We start from the raw sequence: 17748 nt of genomic DNA on the forward strand, positions 1-17748 counted from the left end.
ATAAGATAGTACACGATATTCCCTATGTTTCTGGGAACACCTATTCATATTTAAAATTATTAGGGTGTGTTTGTCTCCACCAATAAACACAGACATTATTATTACCCAAAGTTCATACTTTACTTGGAATTTATTTGTTCTCCTTTAGTGTTATTTTCTGCTCTGTATCCCTTTTTAGGTAATCACAATGCTCATGGCTGTCAGGTCTCCTGAGACCCCATTGATATGAGGGTTTCTCAGCTCCCTAATTTTTGGTGTGTTTTATAGGGTTGAGGAGATCTCTCTGACCACATTTTTTTCTCTTTTCTTTTTTTTTTTATTAAGTATCACTCTCTTAGGAAGACTTGTTCTACACACAGTAGAGGTAACATTCTTAGTACAGAAATTCACACAGAACACAGTTTATTTCTCTAGTCCTTAACCCTTAGTTAATTTTCCTAGTCCTTAAAACCACTTTTCTTCCCCTTCTCTCCTTATTCTTCTTCCTTCATTTCTTCACTTTATCTTCTCTCTTTCTTTTTCTTTGTCCCTCCTCTCCAACCGCCAGCTGTTCTCATGTTATTTCTGGCTCTGTGCTCCGGGATCAGTCCTGGTGGTTGCTGATTGCAGTACCATATGCAGTGCTGGAGAATGAACTAGGACTTGCACCATGTAAGGCAGGTGTTTAGCCACCCTGTACTATCCTTATAATCCAAAATTTCTTCCTATTTTTCATTAAATAAATAATCATTTGGGGCTGGAGCGATGGTACAGTGGGTAGGACGTTTGCCTTGCATGCGGCCAACCCAGGTTTGATTTCCAGAATCCCATATGGTCCCCAGAGAACCGCCAGGAGTAATTCCTGAGTGCATGAGCCAGGAGTAACCCCTGTGCAATGCCGGATGTGACCCAAAAAGAAAAAAATTAAAAAAAAATAGTCATTTAACATTTGATTATACCTTAGGCAAATGTTTAAGTATATATAGATACAATGTTGAACAAGATGTAGGGATTACAGAAAAATAAATAACTGAGTGAATATGCTTTATGCTTGAACTCGTAAGCACAATGGAGAAAAATGCAAAAGAGAGGAAGTCAATAAATCAACAAATCATCAATAAGTCAATAAATCAATAACGTTTTGATCGGAGAAGTCTCATTTAGGAGACATTATAGAACTTGAAGGAGACAGTAACTCAGTAGAGACACCTGGAGAATTAGCATTCTGGAGAGAGAACATGCTGATGACTTCCAGGACATCAGAGGGCTGAATTTGGGCTATGTATTCAATATAAAGGTCTAGATCAGTAGTAGGCAATGTATATACAAATTTGAGGTTAGCATTAGACTGTTATATAACGAGATTGAGAGAATCGGCATTCAAATTACATTTGAAAACATTTGAAGACAAGGGACTAAGTCATGGAAGGAGGAAGTCAGAGACTAATTCTAAGCACAGGAATTCTCCAGGCTGAGAAAACAGAAATTGTCAAAGGAGACCAGAAAAACTAGGAATAAAAGTAGGCATATTTGGAATCTTGGAAAGCAGAGTAAGGGTATGACCAATACTATTACTTATAGTTCTAGCACTAGCCTTCCAAAGAGTGTACAATGCAGTTGCCAATGCTCTGAGCTTGCATATCCTCTAACTCATAACAATATTCCAATGCTACTAGATTTTACAGTTGGGGGATGTAACATGGAAGTAAATAAGCTCACATTATAAGCTCTAGAGTTGGAATTTGAGCACAGACCATCTGCCCTCAGAGTTCTTGTTCTTTATCTCTATTTCTCACTCACTCAAAACATGTATAGCCTCGGGGAGTCTTTAATTTGTTTTAATTTTTTAAATTAGTACTAAGGGTTGACTCCTGATGCTGATTAAAGATGTGGGACTTGGGATGAAACCTGGACCTCCAGTATACAAATCATGTACTCCAACTGATCTTTCCAGCCCATTCTTGGTGATTTTGAAAGTATAGCTTCATGTAAAGGTAAAGGCCCTCCCGTTGATCGTCGATTTGCTCGAGCGGGCCCAGTAACGTCTCCATTGGAGACTTTGTTGTTACTGTGTCTGGCATATCGAATACTCTCGGTAGCTTGCCGGGCTCTCCGAGAGGGGCGGAGGAATCGAACTCGGGTCGGCCATGTTGGCCGCTTGTAAGGCGAACGCCCTACCCGCTGTGCTATCGCTCCAGCTTCATGTAGCTTGTGGAGAAGGTAGATATTATTCTATGTCAAGTTGCTGGAGAAAGGAGAGAGAAATATTTAAATCAAGTTTAGATAACTCTTGGGGCTGAGAAGAGAAGTCGTGGATTATGTGCTAGTCTGACCTGCCTACATTCTTTGCTTAAAATTCTCGAGAGTATATATACAGCATGGCGTGAAACTAGTTTTTGAAGCCAGTGTTGGAGCTACAGGGTAATCTACCTCCCTAGTACCACCTGTCTTTCTGAGTATCCATAGGAGGAAGTCTGTAGGGCCCTGTACTGCCAGGGTGATTCAATTATTGTTTGATTCTGCAGGACCAGAGCAGCACTACAACCTTATAGATTGAACCACCTGTTTGTTTGGCTGACCATCACCAGAAATAGCCTCAGTTCCCTGAGAACCCTTGTCAACTCTCTCTACCAAATAATAGCTCCATTAAAAGACTTTTTTGGAAGGGTAACTGAGAGAAGTGTGACACCTAATAAGCAGAAATCGTGGCCCACTTGTTGATCAGTGGAATTGAAAGCATCGAAAGGAACAACTGAGCTACATTTTACAAGGACTGAATTTTAGTTCTATACTTTTGACTAAATCATTCTTTGTGTGGTGGCTTCATTTCTTTGTTCTCTATTACATTACAGATTACTGAGAGAAGGCATCTTATTTTGGTCAACACTGCCTCTTATCAATGCCTGCTAAATGCTGCTGTTCACAGAGTAGAATTTATGAAGCTTCCACATGCCACATCTTCCAAGACACTAGTGTGGCTGGTCTCAGGGTAGGCCTCCACATCCTGGTCAGCATCCTAACATTCTTCCTGCAGCCTCCTGCTGTGCTTTCCCCTTCAGATCAACTCTGAACTTTTCCAACATTGTTGGAGAGGAATGGCTCTCACAGTATCTATTTCACATCCTTCACCACCAAAATCTCCTCATTGCTCTAACTTCAGGATTTCAGTCCCCTGTTTATCACTCCAGCCAGTCGCTAACCTTCCAGGAAGCATCTCTGGTGGGATGGGGTGGCATTTCCTCTCACACACAGGGTAACTTCAGCGACTCGTAAAGTCCAGCACTATTAGGTTTATGGTTGGGGTTTTGTCTGAGATGCTGTGACCAGTGTGGACAGGAGGTCCTGAGAGTGATTAAGCAAGTATTTCTGAAAATACACAGCAGTTCTGAGTTGTCTGTATGCTCTTCTCTCGGTCTGATGAGTTGTAGAGTTGCAAGGTGATTTTGGGGATCTGAGCTCACTCTCCTGCAAAGCAGAAATTTCTCCTCTCAGGCAGCTGCCATCAAGTGTATTTGTTAGATTTACTGAGACCACATGTTTTACATGGGATTTTCATTGCTGTTTCTGTCTTATTTTATTAGTTTTACTTGTGAATGCCAGGGATTAAGTGCAAGTCCTCATACAAACTACTTCTCTGGCACCTGTAATTGTTATATGTGGTATCTTTGTAAATGTGGGATAGTATCTTTTCTTCCAAATCTTAGTCCTGAGGGCAGAACTGGGTGTGTATTTTTAAAAAATGTCTCACATTGCTTTTGAGGTACTACACTTGTACTCACCAACACCAATCCATCATGGAGGAATTTCTCTCTCACACACATGTATGTGCACACACACACAAACACTGATGCACAAACATTTGTACACATGTACATGGTGGCTCACATTTATGCCTTTACCACACACCAAATCCAGTGGTTCTTGCCAGAAGCATAGAGTCGTTAGTGCTCTGAACCCAGCTGGGTCTGACCTGCCTACACTTCTTGCCTAAAATACTTTGGAATATAAATAAGGCATAGTACGGAACTAATTTTTGAAGCCAGTGTGGGGGCTCCAGGGCACTCCGCCATTTCCTCTTGTCCCTAAAGCTGTTAAACTAAATTATAGGGCTGGGAGAATGAGAGGCCAGCTGTGCCTCAGCTGCAGGCTCCAGTTGTTGTGACAAAGTGAAAACTGTGGGCACCAACAGGTCATTAACTGTGTAACCAAAAATAGATTGATGATTGGATCTCACTGTTGGAGGAAAGGAGAGAGCAGGGTTAGTCTTGTGTGGTATGGTGCCACGCCAGGACGGCACCAACTGTATCAACTGATGAGAGTAGCAAGCATCTCCCATGCCTTGCATCATGTTTTTTTATTTTTATTATGTTGGGGCAAGTGTTTTGTTTTGTCTTGTTTTGTTTTCTTAAAATTGACGGGGTTTTGTTTCTGTTTTGGTTTTGTTTTTGAAATTCCCCTTCCCCTCCCCCCAGTTTCCTGTTGTGCTGCCTTTTTGGCTGAGTTCAGTTTTACTGTTGACTATAATTACTGTGAGTCTTGTGAAGAGAGTTGAAAAATCTAAGTTGACATTAAAGGTGCATTACACTTGAATAAACCCAGAGGCAGAATCTTGCCCTCTAGATTGGAGTTACCCCTGTGTTTTGTCTAGATTAACAAATTTAGACTGCTTTTTGTTTGCATAGTATTAATAACTGCTCCGGTAATCTCTGGAACTTGTAAACACTGCTCATAAATAGTCACTAAAGTGTGAGGTTTAATAAACATTACCTTGATGGTTTGTGAAAAACTGGCCAGCCTGAACCAAAATTGTGCTTTGAAATAAGAACTTTCTCATTTGAAAGGAGTAAAGAGTGAACAGGATCAGGACTAAATGTACTAAAATGTGTCTGTTTAATTGTTTGATGGTTTAGCAACCCACAACTGTCCAGAAACATTGACATCATGTCGATGTTTATTCTCTTATAATTTGTAAAATCTGACATTTTATCTTCTGCCTTATTCAGCCTCTGATGGAAGTGGAGGCAGGGTTTCAGGGTGAAGGTTCCCTTTCTTTCCCTGTAATCCAGTCACATGAATGAAGGGGTTTTTTTCACCTGGAAGGATCTAAAACGCATCTAATTCATTATCATTTTACAGATCTCTGTCACTTACATTTTATACAGTCATTAAAAGGCTAGAACTTGCATGGAACTTGTGGGAAACTCTATGTGGTTAGTTAAGCTTTCTCCAAGACATGGAGAAGTGACATAATTTCTTGAGGCTCTTACTCTGTCATTTTTATCTCAAATGATCCTTGTTGGCAGCCTGACAGCTGTGGACTTTTCCTGGATATAGTGAAAGTTCCAGTAGGTGGTATTTGCTTATGAATAAGTATAAAAAACAGTTCTTCCTACTGGTGATTTAAAATTTCAATTTATGTTTTAATCTTTCTATGTTTAAATCTTTTAATCAAGTTAACTATTTTTTTCTTAGAACATTCTTCTTTCTATAAATTCTCAAGGTTTATCAAGTAATGGAAGTTTAATAGTCTTAAGAGAGCGAGTAAATGCTTTCAACAATTAGGTAGGAGATTCTGGCTATAATTTTATTAGTATTTAATCAGTGCTTACTATATGCTTGGATTTTATTAAGTGGTTTGCTTTGTAGAATTTCATTTATAGTCCTTATAACATGTCTTCTAGGTAAGTACTATTGCTATCAATATTTTTTATTTATGAAAACTTAGTTTTAAGGGGTTTAGCTCATTTATTCAAGGTCACACAAAGTGTAGTGTTTTAAATCAAACTTGAGCATTGCAGGGAATGCAAGGATTAAGTACTTGGTTTGCATGTTGCTGACCTAGATTTAGTCCCTGCACAGTATATGATTTCATGAACACTACCAAGTGCACAGAGTCAGGAATAAGTCCTTAGCATCACTTTTGTTATGGCCTACACTCCCCTGTCTCCCAAAAGAATAAACGTTAGCATTCTAATAACTCACGTTGCTTGGTTTTACCTTTTATTTAGCCATGAAGAAGAAAGAACTTAAAAGGTATCAGGTGGATGATTAGACTATTGCAAATTTTTTTTCAGAAACATTCAGATGATTAGTTTCTTGCTCACTTCGTGCAAAAAAGAAGTAAATACTCATTGGTTATGAGGTAGGAGAAGGCAAAGGTGGCTCTTTATAAAGGGTATGTTACAAAATTTGTTATTGGGATAATCATAGTCACAGATTCAGTGCCAGAGCATTTTCAAGTAAAATTAGTCAGAAAGAACTGGTTTTGCTAATGCCAAAATATCCTAAATTTTGACCAATGTATTGATAAAGTAGCTCATCTGTTGTATGATCATTTAACCAGTGATCGACACTTAGCTGTTTCTGGATATAATTCTGACTTTCACACTGTGTTGTGAACAAATAGTCAATGACCTGACTAAAGCCCTACCCCATGGCATAATTGCTTCTCTTTTGCAACTTCACCATTTCTCTCTCAGTAGAAAGCTGTTTCTGGTGGTCTTGTGGTGTCCTCAGAGCCCTTATCCTGTGGTTCATTTTAGATCAGTCCCAATGAACACAGACTTCACAGCGAGGCATAATATATTTACCTCACTGTTGAGTTTTTCACACAACTCACAACTCAATATGTGATATACATAAGAAGTAAGAAATGGTGAGCAGTAGAAGGCAGGCCCGTGTGCAGGCCGGGTGCAGGCAGGATGCAGGGGTGGTGTTTGGAGGACAAGGAGCAGCCTTTCCAGGAACTGGGGATAGGCAGAGGATGGGTGATCGGCGGACTCCCCGGCATCATCCGATCTCTCCCTTTATGGGTTTAGTCATGGTGGTCGTTATGGCCTTAGTCTCAGTCATCAGAATTCCATCATCATAGTCTCCTCGCAGACCTCGAAGTCTCCAAAGTCTCAGTTTTTCTCCTCGTCTTCTTTTTGTCTTCTCTTCATTGTTGTGCACTCTTTCTATCTTCTTCTTCTGTGCTCTGCTTCTGTGTGTGCTATTGTGCTCTTTTCTATCTGCCTCTCTGGTCTCTGACTCTTATCTCTGTAGTTTCTCCTCTGGTCTCCATTTTGGTCTCAGTCTCTCCTCTCCAGTCTTGGTAGTCTGTCCTTTTCTAACTTCTATCTTCTACTTCTAAACTTGGCCTTGTGCTCTTAAGTCCTCTGTCTTCTGTCTGTGCCTTTGTGATCTGACTGTCTTACTCACTCTGCCTCCTGCTCTCTAGTCTGCTGCCATTGTCTTCTTCTTCAGTCTCTGGTCTCTTCTTCTTCTGACTTCTTATAACCACCTAAGTCTTCTTCTTTCTCTCTTCTCCTACTGACCCTCTTACTTTGGTGACCCTGTGACCATCTGATCTGACCTTTCTGACCTGACCTCCCCTGTCCCTTAGAGAATAGCTTATACAGAAATCATGTAGGGTAGGGATACAAAAGTGGGGTTGAACATTAACAAATCAACAAAGAGAGGGAAGGTCACTTCTCCAGGAGATTAACTCAAGGACAAAATCTCATCTAAGGAGATTACTCCAGATTACTAAGAGATCTGCTCAAGGGTGGGATTCCATTGGGTGTGTTGCTTTCTTCTTTCCTAAACTAGAAATCCACTTAAATAGTTATGGTAATTTACTTCTTATAATATTTCTGGTAATGTCATTTTGTACGAGCACAATAAGAGATGAATCAAGCTTAAAGTTTGGTTCTTCCTGAGGACATTTCACTATAAATTCCAGACCACAGTCCTTAGCCAGGTTAGTCTTCCTAACCCCAGCAGGGTCCTTATTCAGTTTCCTCTTTTGGGTCATGACAGAATTTGTCTATGATGGTGCTCTTTACTTATATTAAATATTATGGCACTTGGCCTGGCCTATTTTGATGTCAGGGTAGTTCACAGCTTGCCCTGGGTCCATCAGTCCCTCCTTGGGACCCTGCTATAAGAGCGTTAGGAATTAAGGGCAACTGAGGCTTAAGTCAAGTAAACATTATTTTGTAATCAATTAACTCCCATGTCACATAGCATAGCACCAGTTGTCTTCCTGTGTCTTTATAAAAAGGACATTGTTAAATAAACCAAACAAATGACAGAAAGGAAAGAGAAAAGTAATATAGGATTATTAGTTGTGCCTAAGTTGCTCTCTGTTGTAGGAGTGGGTCAATAGAACTCAAGCTCCCTGCAGGAACAGCAAAGACAACCTAGTGTTATCCAACACCTCACTACTCATTAACTAAGCTCAGAAACTATCTTGCTTTTACTTCTCCTAGTACAGCGGTAGGGCGTTTGCCTTGCATGCAGCCAACATGGCCGACCCGAGTTCGATTTCTCTGCCCCTCTCGAGAGCCCGGCAAGCTACCGAGAGTATCTTGCCCGCATGACATAGCCGTGACGTATTCGATATGCCAGACACAGTAACAACAAAGTCTCCAATGGAGACGTTACTGGGCCCGCTCGAGCAAATCGATGATCAATGGGAGGGCCTTTAAGTTTAAGTTATTTCTCAGACAATAGAAGTCAAATATGCCTTGGAGAGTTGGTATGAAGAGTAAATAGATATGTGTTCTAGGTACTATGATGTCTGATAGAGCAGACATTCCCCAAGTTATTAATGGGCAATTTAGACATATTAAATAAATGTATATACAGTTCGGCATATCGAATACATCACACATCATGGGTGAGATACTCTCGGTAGCTTGCCAGGCTCTCCAAGGCTGGAGCGACAGCACAGTGGTAGGATGTTTGTCTTGCACACTGCTGGCCCAGTTGACCCGGGTTCTATTCCTCCATCCCTCCTAGAGAGCCTGTCAAGCTACCAAGAGTATCTCGCCCGCATGGCAAAGCCTGGTAAGCTACCTGTGACATATTCGATATGCCAAACACAGTAACAACAAGTCTCACAAAGGAGAAATTACTGGGCCTGCTCAAGCAAATCGATAAACAATGGGAGGACAGTGCTATAATAATAATATACAGTTACAATGCTTTTAGAAAACGTTTAAACAATTTATAACTGCTTCTAAAATTATAAAAAATATAGACATGCATACATACATGTATATATTTCTAGAACCAAGTGCATAAGATTACATAGATAGATAGATAGATAGATAGATAGATTTCATACATTATTATCTGAAATTCAGTTTTCATCTGCTTATTTAATTGTCTTCTAAATCCCAACCGGTTGGTTGAGGACTAATATAATTATGGCCTTATGGTGTTGTAAATAGGAAGAGAGAATGAGAACTTCAGATAAATTAAGAAATAGGCACTCTTAATGAGGGAATCTGAGCCATTCCTGTAGGACGCTGGAATGATAGGCTGGCTACATGCATGTCTATACTCACGCCAATATTCCCCAGCATAGGATGTTTATTTCTAATTATTCAACTACTTATTGTCTCTATGTCACAAAATCTGCCTGTCAAAGAAGCATCAGAAACTGATCTTTCTGCTGAATTTGAGAAGAAGTAACAATCCTCATTTGTTCACTGAGAAACAAGACTAGTGATTGACCTGAAAACAGACCCTTGGTAAAATGAACAGTGTGACTTGGGGTAGGATGTCAGGAGGTGGGAGGGCCAGGGCTGGACTTCAGTTCAGGACCAGGAATGTCTCACACCTTCCTACTTCAGAACACTTTGACATGCACCTCATTTTTCTGCGGTGCCTTTTGCTCCAGTAAGATTTTAGCTGTAGGGAAGAATATGTGGACAGCATGAGCACCAAACATTGACTTAAAGAAAAATAGCACAGCTGCAATTTCTAATGTCAGTGAGATGGATTCTGTGGGGACCTTTCTCCTCCTGAGTCTGACAAGGCAGACAAAGATAACAGCGTGCCAGGACTCCATGCACTGTGAGAGGCGTCACTATTAAATCCCAGGAATGCACTCCTTCTCTTTTATGCTGCTTGCTTTTGTTTTTTCAAATGAACAGGATCTTGGGTGGGCAAAGGATCTTACTGGGGAATCACTTAGTGTGCCCCCCTCTCTCAAAGCCCTGAGACATTTTAATTCATGTACTTGGTGCTCAGCACTTAACACACATGAAAAGTAAAGCATTTAGACTGAAGTTGAAAGAAAAGAACAGAAATGGCATTTGGAAGCAATGAAATATGGTACTTCACAGATGAGACAGAGAATACTGCAATACTAGTCATAGATTGCAGGAGCAAATTTCAGGGTTGCATGGATCATTAAAAGCAAAACAAAAACCATAATTGCCCTTAATCTCTATTCATTCTGCATGTGCAAATCTTGTTCAAAGGGAGACTTTGAGGGAGAAGATCAAGCATGACTCATTGGACAGTGCCAGATTTGATCTTCCTTTTTGAAGAGCATCAAGAATAGAGGTGGAACCTAACATTTGAGCTCTACTGGAGTTGCTGATGCTAGGTGACAGGACTTTAAAAGAGTCTGGCTTTGTGGTATTGTCTGTATCAGTCCCATCTCACCCACAAGTCTCTTCTGTGTGGGTAAAATACTTCTGCTGTGTTTTGGCACAGAAGCTGAACAAGATGGTCATGCATACATATGTACTTTCATTTAACTTCTGCATAAACTAATTTACTCTGCTTAAATAACAATGAAATTACTCTTGTGCCCAGGGGTTATAGGTTGGCAGAGTGGAAGCTAGAGGAAAGAGAAAAACCACTTTAATCTGGCTGAACACCCAGAAAAAAGTGCCCCCCAATGAGTAATGTATAGTTCTCTTAGAATAAAATACCCCTAAGTGTAAAGATCTTAACCAATTCTCATTTGCTTTACTTAGTTCAATATTATTTTGAAAATTTAAGATGGTTTTATACAATGGTTCAGCTTTTTATTGAAATAAATCTATTACTTTCTACGTAATAGAAAGCAGTAAACATCAAATGACTCATTTGTGTAGATTCAATATCCATACACTGATATTCCCATATTTTGTGATTCTACTTAATATTTCGAATGATGTACAGTAATTGAATGTAATTGAATGTTTTGTTTACATAATACATGCTTTATGTAGAGTACTGTACATGCCTGTGAATATTTCTGTCTCCATTTGCAGAATATTAAATTGAGGTTATTATTTTTGTGGTGTTAACAAGATACTTCTAGAGTTTTGTTACCCCCGTTTTTATTTTCTCATCTGTCCCCTTATGCTTTACATTTTTCAAATGATTTTCAAGTCACTTATTCTCTTAGTGATATATCTTTTAACCCAGTTCCATTTTTAGATTTTAAAATCTCTCAATTCTAATCATTATAGCCAGATTTTCTTTCTCATTCTAGGTTTAAATCAACTCTTTCTCCCCCACCCTATTTTTAAAATAAAACAGATTGGATCCTAACATTTGATCTTTAACTAAATGAAGTTTAAATGGAACATATATCTATGAGTCTTTTTCTTCCCTTGGAATCATAAGTTATGTACAGAAAAGAAAAATGCTATTTTTCAAATATTTATGAAACAATTAGTATTAGAAAGAACTCATGGCAGATAATTTGGCTTAGGCCGAGTTAAGAATGGACCTATTTCCGTGGGTATTTTGCTTGAAAACCATAGTTGAAATCTTCTTTCTGCTGGGTAAGCACCAGGAAGATAACTTCATTAATTTTTATTCTTTATTGACCTTCAACTCTGAAATCTTTGCGTTTTTAGCCTTTGGTAATGGATAGGCCAGAGAGGGATTCTGACTCTGTACATTAAGTCACTTTGATCAGTTAAACTTTAAAGGGTATTTTTTTCAAAAGATGTTGAAAGCTGCTTTAAGTTGAGTGACCTCATAGCAAATACTAAGCAGCTACTTCTCATCGAATTTCCTGTTAGGGGAGCATATGTAACTCTTCAAAACTTTGCTTTATTCTAATTGGCATACCAAGCCAGAAGAATCCCCATAAGAAAAACAGAGCCCAATCACAAATACCATATCATTTATAAAGTTAAAATTCGTGCTTAGATTATTGTTCCATGAGAAATTAGGATTCATTATGTTAAAAATGGTGACTTTTACTACTGTGTTAGTACCTTATAAACTCAGAAAAGAAAGGAATTTGAAATTTCTTAAATACCTATTGGGATGTATTCTTTGATTTCTTGGCTGGGTAAAAACTTGGTTTTAATTTTTTAATTTGTAAATGAAATTTTTTGCAAAATATGATGAAATACAAAATCTTAGCTTTATTATGAAGAAATGAGGTAAGTTGAGCAATATAAAATAACATAAACAGTAAGAAACATAATATTTTTATGATATTCCTATGGAAAAAGACTTCTTAAAATAGTGAGCAATGAGAGGAATAACAAAGGAAACTAGTAGTTTTTCTCATACAAGACTTAAAATTCTCCAAATATCTATGCACTAAAAAATATTGTTTATAAGACAAAATAAAAATAAAAAATAGTTCAAATAAACATAATAATAAAGGGATATAGTTTCTAATCTTTAAAGAACTCATGCAAGCTAATAAGAGTATATAGTCAGTAGGTTTACACAAATAGATAGGGAATTGAAATATCAAATAAATAATAGTAACCATGTGAGAATTTTTTTAAAGATCTAACCTCTGGAAACTAAAATACTATTAAAAGAATTAAAAGAAACATTAATTACCAGCAAAGATCTGGTAATTACTTATTTCCATATATTGCTTGTGGAATTTTAAACTGATATGGCCTATTCAAAAAAACAATGCATGGTGATGTATTAGGATCTTTTTAAATAGTTTTATTTTATTTTATTTCATTGCACTCTTTCTTTGCTGGCAGAAAATTAGAAATAATTAAATCATCATAACTCAACAGTCATTAAATTATATTCATTGGCAATTTTAAGAATAAAGGAAAAGTCTTAGGTTTAAATAACACTTATGTAGGACTCTGGTGTCAGTACAGCAGGTAGGGCACTTGCCTGCACATGGCTGACCTGTGTTCAATTCCCAGCACCTTTATGGTCCCCAGAGCACCACCAGAAGTAATCCCTGAGTGCAGAGCCAGGAGCAACCTCTGAGAAAGGTCAGTTGTGGACCATAGTAAAACAAACAAAAACAAAAATGCTTATGTTGTAAAAGAAAAAAAATACCCTAAATTTTACTTTCAACATATCCAAGATGCAAAATTCTATTAACATCAAAATTGTATGAAGGTACGCAAAAATATACTAGGGGATTATTTCTGAATTTTATTCTTTATGCTCTAGTAGCCAATAGAGTAACAAAATGTTTAATTATAGCTGAACTTAATTCTAAGTTTTTCTCAATGGATCTGACATTCTCTTTTCATTTGTAGTCATAAGGGCAATTTTCTTAAAGTGTGAACAAATCCAAACATTTTTGAAGCCCCTTGCAGACTCTGGAATTTAAGTGTCTTTGCATTACAAATCTCTAGTGGGGCCTCTTGGACAGTGTCTTGGTGTCAGGGCATGATTTGCGTGGTGTTCAGAATTGCTGTGTGAATGGCCATTGTCACCTATGATTTGAGAGCTCAGATTAGCTAAATATGTTGCCTTTGGAAAAAAAGACTTAAGTTGATCTCCAAGAAAGGACAAATACATGGGATAATCAAAGGGCTCTTTCAGAGATGTAAACCTAGTATCAAAGAATTTGGAAGTCTCACCCAGTCTTACAGGTGTCCTTTGCTTTGATCATTAATTAAAATGTGACTTCTATCCTCAGTGTCACACTATAGGAGGACTTGACAAAACAATGCACGTCAGGTACCTGACAATTTCTTCTAATGCCTCGAAAGACAGGTGTTCATTCCTGCAAAAGCTTTGAAGCTAAAAATAAAATAAAACAAAATTTAAATTAAAGGATATTCTCAAGCACATAGTAATCATCTTAAGACATACACTTCAGGGTCTTTTTTCTTTCCAGATGCTGATGGTGGTGGGTGGGTGGGGTAGTGGAAGCTAAGGACAGGCAAAGCCTGGTGGGATAGGAATGCAGAAAATGGGGTAAAGTAAAGCTGTGTAAGTCATTTGAGATCAATCGTCAGAGAATGTGTCTCAATGGTGTCATTATCAGATTAATATTTGAGTTCCAATTTAAGCTGGAATTATTTGAATAACAAAAATCAAAAGAAAAGTTTTTACAAACAATTTTGCCTTGGAGCAATAGAAACATATAAGGGATGGAATTTTTGTGATTTTTACTACACCTTTCAAATTCCTGTAAGCTTGGTTGCTCCATAAAGAATCACAGATGCTCTCATCTTCACAGCCCTCGGTTGCTCTATCTTGAGACATTGGAAAAACTCTCATCAAATTCTCATTTAATATATAGATTCGGCAGACTGTAGACTTCCTAGGCAGAGGATCTGCAGAGTATTTCTGAACATTGCAAAATAAAGATAATTTAGGTGATAGTCCACTTCAGACTGAAAATAAAAATTCCCCTTGTTGATAAAAGCAAAGTTTTATTTAGTTGATTGCTCACTTTAACTTCCTTATTAGCATTTATGGAGTCAAGGTGCTCTACTGTGAATTTGTGAATAAAATGGTTTGAAACTTCCAAGAAGCTTACAAAGTAGAATATTGGCAGCAACCAGCAAATATAAATACTCAAAAAAAAAAAAAACCCAACAGAGACTAGAATATTATACAGAGGGTTAAAATTGGATCACATTGACTAGGTTTATAAAAGAAGTCGTATATGGATGATTGTAAGTGGAGGAGGGTGGGAAAGTTGAGAGAGAATTCTCTCAAGGCCGTAAGGGGGTGACAGTAAAGCTATGTAGGGATACCGGTTAGGGGGTGGCATAGTTTCATGTGGGCGCTTAGTAGGAGTGTTGCAAGTCCAGGAGGTGCTTAGTAATGAGGTCTGTTGCTACCCTAAAAAAATCCACTCAGACAAACCATAGGGCTAAGAAGCCATAGACAGGCCAAAAAGCACTGGATTCAAACTGGGAACATTCAAGAAGAGAATAAAGAAAAACTGCATGGCCAGAGTTAGTACAGAGAGTAGGGCATTTGCCTTGCATGCAGCAGACCCAGGTTCAATCTTTGCCATCTACATATGGTCCCCTGAAGCTTCCAGGAGTAGTTCATGAGTGCAGGTCCAGGAGTAACCCCAGAGCATTACTAGGTGAGGCCCCAAACATAGCATAACAAAACAAAACAACAACAACAATAACAAAATAAAGCGCTGGTTATTTGAAGAGAAAAATTATTTCAAGGTCAGTGTAGGTCACTCAGCACACTTATCTGAAGAGCAGTAGGACAGAGAGAAGACAGTGGGATATTGTTCTAGATGGCTATTCACAAGGGAAGTAATCACAATACATTTACAATATTCCCGTTTTTGTTTTTTTATTTAAAAAATTATTTTTTAAATTTATTTTGGTTTTTGGGCCATGGGTTGGAGTGATAGCACAGCGGTAGGGTGTTTGCCTTGCGCGCAGCCAGCCTGGCCAAGCCAGGTTCGATTCCTCCACCCTTCTCGGAGAGCCTGGCAAGCTAACAAGAGTATTCAATATGCCAAACACAGTAATAAGAAGTCTCACAATGGAGATGTTACTGGGCCTGCTCGAGCAAATCGATGAACAACGGGAGGACAGTGTTTGTTTGTTTGTTTTGTTTTGGGCCATATCCATCAGTGCTTAGTGCTTACTCACGACTGTACTTAGCGATCACTTCTGGAGGGATTTGGATACCCTGCGGGATTGAACCTGGATTGACTCAGTTTACAGCAAGGTCCTTCCCTACTGTATTATCACTCTGGGCCCATTTTGTTTTGTTTTCTTTACCCTTCATTAGATAAGAAAATCAAAATAAGACACTATGTTCTTCATTTTCTGAGCAGCTTGTCTTGTACTAGTTTTGAATTAATTTTCTTATAAAAGTTTACTTTTTTATTTTTATTTATTTATTTATTTATTTATTTATTTATTTTGGACACTCCTGGCTATGCTCAGGGGCTATTCCTGTCTCTGTTCGCAAGGACAACTCTTGGCAGGACTTGGGGGAACCATATGGTAATGAAGATCAAACCCTGGTTTGCCATGTGCAAGAAAGTGTCTTACCTATTGTATTTTTTCTGCAGCCACAATTTAAATTTTGAATAAATTATATTATAATTAAAGTGCAGGATTTTAAGATCGACTTGCACAGGAAGCATGTGAGGCTTACCTTGCAGGGCTCTTCAAGGACACCAATTTCTGTGCATTCCCTGCCAAACGCATCACCATTATGCCCAAGGACATCCAGCTGGCATGCCACATCCGTGGAGAGAGAGCATAAAGTTTATGATGCTAAAATCTCAGGGCTGGAACAAATGGAGGTACTACTGGAGCCCACTCGAGTAAATCGATGATTAACGTGATGACAGTGGCAGTGATAATTAAAGCAATGAATTTCCCACTTATGTCAAGACATTTTTTGATCTTCCTTAATCTGACCTCTCACTGTTACCAAATTCCTTTAGTTTTGTTTTCTTTTATATCTCATATACTGTATGTTATATTAAAAAAATTTTTCCCCAGAGACATAGTACAGTGGGTAGGGAATTTACCTTGCACCTGGCTGATTCACTTCTGTCCCCAGCACACTATATGGCCCCCTGAGCATTGCCAGAGTGATCCTTGAGCAAAAAGTCAGAGTAAGCCTGGAGTACTACTAGAGTGTGACCCCCCAAAAAATAACAACAACAATAAAATGGGTCTTTGGAAGTTCTAAGTCACAAACTCTTCAACTATTTGATTCATGATGTCACTTTCTTGACTCCAGAATTAGTTTTAACAATTTTGCAAAAATTTAGCTAACATGTTTCTGTCTGACAGTCTGTGACTGTGTGTGTGCTGAGATATTCCTAGGAATAATGGCTACTGAGAGAAGGTACACAGTTTCTAACTAAGTGCCAGTGTGGAGGTTTTCTGTGAGCCTTTCTTAAGTAGATTTCTCTGGAAATACCCAAGTTGTTTGGAGAAACATGGAATGCGTCAGAGAACTTTAGTTGACGGAGCTTTAACTCTATAAATGGTGAACGTTCCATTTTCTTTGTCAGAAACTAAATGCATGGACCAGAGCAATAGCACATGAATAGGGCATTTGCCTAGCAAAGAGCTGGCTCAGGTTTGTACTCCAGCACTCCGTTATGGTCCTGGAACCCATCATAAGTGATACCTGAATGCAAAGTCAGGAGTTAGCCCTAAGCTCCACTGAACATGACACACAACAAAACAAACAAAAGAAACCAACTGCAATTCACTGTGCCTCTCAGTGCAGTGAACCTTTCATAGAAAAATCAGCCACCTAAATGACAGTGTTGGTCATGGTGATAACCTTAATATTTCCTGATATTATTTAGTGAATGCTTTCTTTGTTTTGTTTTATGTAGGAGTATTGCTATTTATTCAGACATTGATTAGGCTGATTGAATTATACATGAACTCCACTGTACTTTTTCCCCCCTTTTTTATAATTTTATTTATTGAATCACCTTGAGAGCAGTTACAAAGCTTTTGGGTTTAAAAGTCTCGGTCATAAAATGAAACACCCGTCCCTTCACCAGTGCCCATTTTCCACCACCAAAAACCCCAGTATGCCTCCCATCCCACACCCTCCCCCTACCTGTCGGGAAGATGATTTCCATTTTACTCTCTCTACTTTGATTACATTCAATATTTTGACACCACACCCACCATTATTATTTGGCATTTTACCCCAACACTCAGATCTGCCAAAAAGGCAACAGTAGACAATTTATTTTCTATTGCTGGTTATGAATAACATATGATGTCACACGACCACAGTAGTAGCCTCATGATTTTGAAATTCTGAAATTTTAACAATTAAATCTGA

This window comes from Sorex fumeus, unplaced genomic scaffold (genome assembly GCF_029834395.1).
Source record: "Sorex fumeus unplaced genomic scaffold, SorFum_2.1 ptg000095l, whole genome shotgun sequence".
NCBI lineage: Eukaryota > Metazoa > Chordata > Mammalia > Eulipotyphla > Soricidae > Sorex > Sorex fumeus.